We start from the raw sequence: 5,888 nt of genomic DNA, 5'->3' as shown, positions 1-5,888 counted from the left end.
TAATTTCCGTCTCGTTTCCCACCTGTACCAAACTAACCCCGACGAACTACCAAGCCTGGCACTACCAAATCAGCCGTTTGTTCCTTGGCTTCGGCCTCTTTGCCTATCTCGATGGAACCGTCCAACCACCACCCAAAACTACCACCCCTGCTGCAACCACCACCAAACCCGACCCTCAACCAATTCCCAACCCAGCCTACGAAACTTGGTTCCGTCAGGACCAACTTATACTAGGAGCCCTAGCAGGAACACTTGACCCAGCCGTGCAACCCGTCCTTCTCGATGCAACCACTTCTCATGAGGCCTGGACGACTCTAGCCACCACCTACGCCAACCCTTCCCGAGGACATATCCTACAATTAAAGGATCGTCTTCGAACCATTACCCATGCCGGTAAAACCATATCAGAATATATGTTAGCCATCAAAGAATGCACCACCCAATTAGCACAACTAGGCAAACCCGTCGATGCCGAAGACATAACCTCACATATTATTAATGGTCTCGACTACAAAGTTTATTATCCCGTCATTGATGGGGTTCGTGCTCGAGATTCTCCAATTTCCTTTGAATTATTTCATGAGAAATTAATTCAACATGAACTCACCATTAAAAATCAACCACCATCAACCTCTAATACCGTCTTCCCTCCCTCTGCCCACGCTGCTCACGCTCGTCCCTATCACCATCACCACACCAACACCTCACGCTACCCACCTTCCAACAACAACAATTACAACCAACAGCGTCAGAACCATCAACACCACACCAACTACCAAAACCAAGGCCAATCCAACAATAACTCGTACCACAATACCAACTCGAACCAAAATCCTTTTCGTGGTCGCTGTCAATATTGTCGTCAGACCGGTCACGTTATCAGTCAATGCCCCGACTTCAAGCGAGACTATCCAAATGTTACTTTTCCTCCACCCCCCACTCGTCAGCCGCGTCCCACAGCCCACACCGCTACGACCTCCACTGGCCCTTCCACCTCCTATCTTATCGATAGCGGGGCCTCCAACCATATCACGAATAATCTTAACACCCTCGCCTTTCACACACCGTACGATGGACCAGACGATCTTGTGATTGGTGACGGCTCGTCCCTGTCCATCTCACACATTGGTTCTTTCTCTATCCCTACACCTACTAATATTTTACGTTTCACCAATGTTCTTTTAGTTCCGCAAATTTCACGACCTTTAATTTCTGTCTCACAATTTTGTTCCGATAACCATGCTTATGCTTTATTTTCTTCTACCTCTTTTTGTTTCAAGGAAATCAAGACGGGGGAAATTCTACTTGAAGGACCCTTTGTTGATGGATCGTGTGACACCCTTAAATCTAGCCTTAATTAATTACGTAAATTCTACAGAAAAACTGCCAGGATATGTTTGTAATTGGTCCAACTATATAAAAACCTGTAATTTCAAAAATTTTTCTAAACCAATCACAACATTTCCAACATTCCCAAGAGGCGGGTGCCAAAACCTGCAATGCTAACGAACTAATTTACATGCCATAGCTAACGATAAGAAAATATAATGATACAAACCCAAAATAGAAAAGGGAGACATATGTCCCTTCAAATTATGTACAAAACCAAAAGTTAAAAAGGTTTACTATAAGAATAGCTAAACTAGGTCCAAGGTTCCTTATGCTCACTAGCTCGTCTGTGACCCCAACAAAGCATCAACAACCTGTCAATCGCATTTTATACAAACATGAAAGCCACAATTCAGTGGGGAGTAACTTCGAGTCCTCCCAGCCACGAATCGTCATATTTAGTGTAACATGTAATAAAACATGTAAACAACATGATAAACAATTTAATTATCAAGTATTCTAACCTATGACCCCTAATCGACCAAAATAAACTATCATGTGAAACATATAACAAACAATAATCCAAACTTTATCAATCAGAACCGCTTACATCTCACCTATTACGAGTTCATAAAATCACCATACAAGAAAGGGCAATATATCAAAGACAGGCATAAGTTCTTAGTACGGTCAATAGTCACTTTGTAACTCGAGTCTATACCACGAGGTAGGGAAGGTAATCGAACCGGTATCTTGGCTCAGCGGTTAATATTAATAAAACATGGCCAAGACACAACACAACCCTAGCCTAAAATCTGCGCAGACCTAGACATGCGGATACACACCACCGCACCCAAGACCCACAATTTTTCTAAAACAAAGTGAGTACCCTAAGGAATCCACCAAAGGGTTGGCTAGTACTTAAGCTGACCACTTACAATCAAAATAAGTAACGAGGTCATGCCCCAACTTGGATATAAATCCACTAGTCAGGAACACAAAGGCTATCAAGCAGTGAACATATACTCGTCAAAGACTATAAAGACCTATCTATGATGAAGGCCGAAATACTCACCTAGGACCTAGTCCCAGCTAGTCCCAGCTTGAATACTTTAGCCCACACCACACAAGACAAGTAAGACACCCACTTAACCATAAGAGGACAAAAAGTCCAACTTACCAACCTAAATGCTAACATTCTATCATGTGAAAGGCTATATAAATGTCTATTCAGCAGATAATCCAACAGTATCCTCAATAAGTATTCAATACCAAATTCCAATTCTAACAATATTAACCATATTAAAGGCTTTAGGGGAATCTAGGGCCATTTCTACAATATAAGATACTATTAAATACAATCAACTATACATGTGAACAAAAACTTGATAAATGGCCTAAAACAAGAAAAAGGCCTATTATCTAATTCATATAAAATTTCATCCAACCGAATTTTTACCCGCAACCCCAGCCCTGCGACAGGTACGGGTTAAATTGCGGCTGACCAATCACTCAATTAACTGACATCGAATCAGTCAAAGGGACTAAGGCTCAGTTTTCGGCACAATCATCAAAACATGGCAATTATTGCTATAAAATTTACCTTGAGCCTAATCATTACAATTTCATCTTATAAACTATCCTAACATGTGATAACTATCAATATAAGCTTAATTTTACCAACCTCATTATCTTTACTACTAACATTATTCATTTTAAGCCTTTTTATTACCATTTCATTTTATAACCTATACTAACATATGCTAACTACCAATATAAGAATAATCTCTACTACTAGTATGATTCAATTGAAAAGTGTACTCATATGTGACTTATACAACTCTAACATTAATTAACTCGAAATGACCAATATTGTACGAAAAACCGCGAAACAAGCAACGGACCAACCCGGGCCAACCCCAAGGCCTGCCGTGGGCCTGCCGGGCTGCTGGCCGTCACCCCTACACCACCATTTTTCCATTTTTGTTCAGTATAAGACCGTCTGAAACATAATTAATCGTTCCCAATACTAATATGTTAACTAAAACTAACAAAAATACATGGATTAAACATGCATGCAATTATTTTAACATGTGAAATTAACTACTTAATTAAAAATCACAAAAACATACAAAAACCAAAGCATGTGACGATTTTTCGTCGAGTAACTCGAAATATGTTACCTTAAGCTAGAAAATGAGCAATTAGCACCTTAAAACCCAAACCCTAACTAGCAACTATCCGCTATCTTCGACAATATACGAGTCCCCAAACTCGTCCTCCAATTCTTCACCTAATTAAACAATAAAAACACAATATATAAGTATAAATACCGAAATTTATCAAAATTCGTCTTAAAACAACTTCAAGAAAACTGAAATTAAAACATACTAGGTTGTAGATCTCGACGAGAGGATTCCAGAAATGTAAATTTCGTGAAAATCCGATAAGAAATGAGGAAGTTGTGACGATTTTTAGCTTGAAATGTATAAAAATGGTGTTTTGGTTTATTTAGAACAATGAAGAAGATGAAGGAAGGAAAGAAAATCAGAAAAAAAGAAAGGAAGGGGGACTGGTCCGCGGGAAAGGGAGAAAGGAAAGGAGGGAGTCGGGTTTGAGTCGGGATTTTACGAGTCGGTTTTGGCTCGTTTCGATAATAATTAAAACCGTAGGTCAAATGCAAAATCCGACAAGACCAAAGTTTTTAAACACGAGATTACAAGAAAATTGAATACTCATACGACCCATTTCCAAATTCGTTTACCCAACGTTCAAAAGAATTGTCATTTTCCCCCCGATACGCCCTTATTTCGAAATAAAAAGTTTTACACGGTTTAAACTATTTTTAAACATCTCGAAACTATCAAAATAAATACTTTTCTTCAAAATATAATAAAATTATATTTCTTTGAATTATTTTTACTTTAAATACTTAAATATCAAATTTTATTTGATTAATAAATTATTTTCGAAATATATTAACGGTCCGAAATTACGGGGCGTTACAGATCGTATCAATGGCAACCCTCCACCAAGCCGCCTCAAGCCTTAGTTGCAAATAAATCCTCGAGTATTTTGTGGCATACTCGTCTAGGACACCCTTCCAATTCAACCTTACGTTTATTAAATTCTAGTTTCAATTTCAATATCTCGGATTTATCGTACTGTAATTCATGTTTAATCAACAAGAGCCACAAGCTCCTTTTTCGTTTTCTACACTCACTCTCTACCGCACCCCTAGATTTAATTTACTCCGATGTATGGACATCGCCAATAATTTCCGATGACTCATACAAATACTATGTCATATTCGTCGACCATTTTTCGCACTATTTTTGGTTATATCCATTAAAAAATAAATCCGACACCGCCATCACCTTTCATCGATTTAAAGCAATCACTGAAAAATATTTTAATCGACCCCTTCGACAATTCTACTCCGACAACGGTGGTGAATATGTCAAAATCACCCCCAACCTTCTTAATGATGGCGTCACCCATCTCACGTCCCCACCACACACTCCCGAACACAACGGGTTCGCGGAACGTCGCCATCGTCACATTGTTGAAACCGGTTTAGCTTTACTTTCCCAAGCCCAAATGCCATCCAGATTTTGGCCCTATGCCTTCTCCACCGCAGCCTATCTCATAAACCGTCTTCCATCCTCTACTCTTGCCAACCAATCTCCTTACAAAATTCTGTTTGGCCAGCATCCTAACTATCATAAACTACGACCATTCGGATGTCTTTGTTATCCATGGTTGAAACCTTATAACAGTCACAAACTCGAACCAAAATCAACCCCGTGTGTGTTTGTCGGCTACTCGACTACCCAAAGTGCATACCTTTGTCTTAATCCAATTACCAATCGCCTATACACCTCGAGTTGATCAGACAAGAACATCCATATTCATATCAAGATATAAAAATTATTTCTACACCAATAAATGAGAAAACCCATTATTGGGACGTCTCCAATAACAAGATTTAACATTCACTAATGTTAAAACCATTGAAAATCATAAAAGCATTTTCAAACTTTTAGTTTAAAAATTCTATAATAAGAATAATATCTTTACTAATTATGATTAAACACGGCTTAATAACTCGGAAAAAGAGTAAGAAAAGGAATACCTTACGAGAATAATTCAGGATATTTAGCTAACATAGAAGCTTCAGTCTCCCAAGTCTCTTCTTCGACATTTCCACAACACCAAAGAACTCGGACTAGAGGTACAACTTTGCTTCTAAGTTGCTTATTGGCTTTTTCAAGAATCCGAATTGGCCTTTCTTCAACCACCAAGTTAGGCTCCAATTCAAAAATCTCTTCTTGGATGATATGGCTAGGGTCACTAATGTACTTCCTCAACTGAGAAACATGGAAGACATTGTGAACCTTGCTCAGATTTGGGGGCAATTCTAAACGGTAAGCAGCTGGACCAATCTTTTCAATCACCCGAAAAGGTCCAATATATCTAGGGCTCAGCTTCCCTTTAACGCCAAACCGTTTCACCCCTTTCATAGGTGACACTTTAAGGAATACTTGATCATCAACCTC

At 39.0% G+C, this 5,888-nt stretch overlaps 1 long non-coding RNA gene across 1 annotated transcript; it reads right to left on the bottom strand.

Annotated features, from left to right (window-relative positions):
• Positions 1–1,417: 1,417 nt before the first annotated feature.
• LOC141613167 (uncharacterized) lies at positions 1,418–3,595 on the bottom strand. Its single transcript, XR_012529226.1, has 2 exons — positions 3,513–3,595; positions 1,418–1,703 (listed from the first exon to the last, which is right to left on the bottom strand). It is a non-coding gene; the product is annotated as an uncharacterized LOC141613167 (long non-coding RNA).
• Between the last annotated feature and the right edge of the window lie 2,293 nt (positions 3,596–5,888).

Source organism: Silene latifolia, chromosome 11, assembly GCF_048544455.1.
Source record: "Silene latifolia isolate original U9 population chromosome 11, ASM4854445v1, whole genome shotgun sequence".
Taxonomy (NCBI): Eukaryota; Viridiplantae; Streptophyta; class Magnoliopsida; order Caryophyllales; family Caryophyllaceae; genus Silene; species Silene latifolia.
Note: the sequence above shows the minus strand (reverse complement) of the source record. Positions and strands in the feature narration are given on the sequence as shown.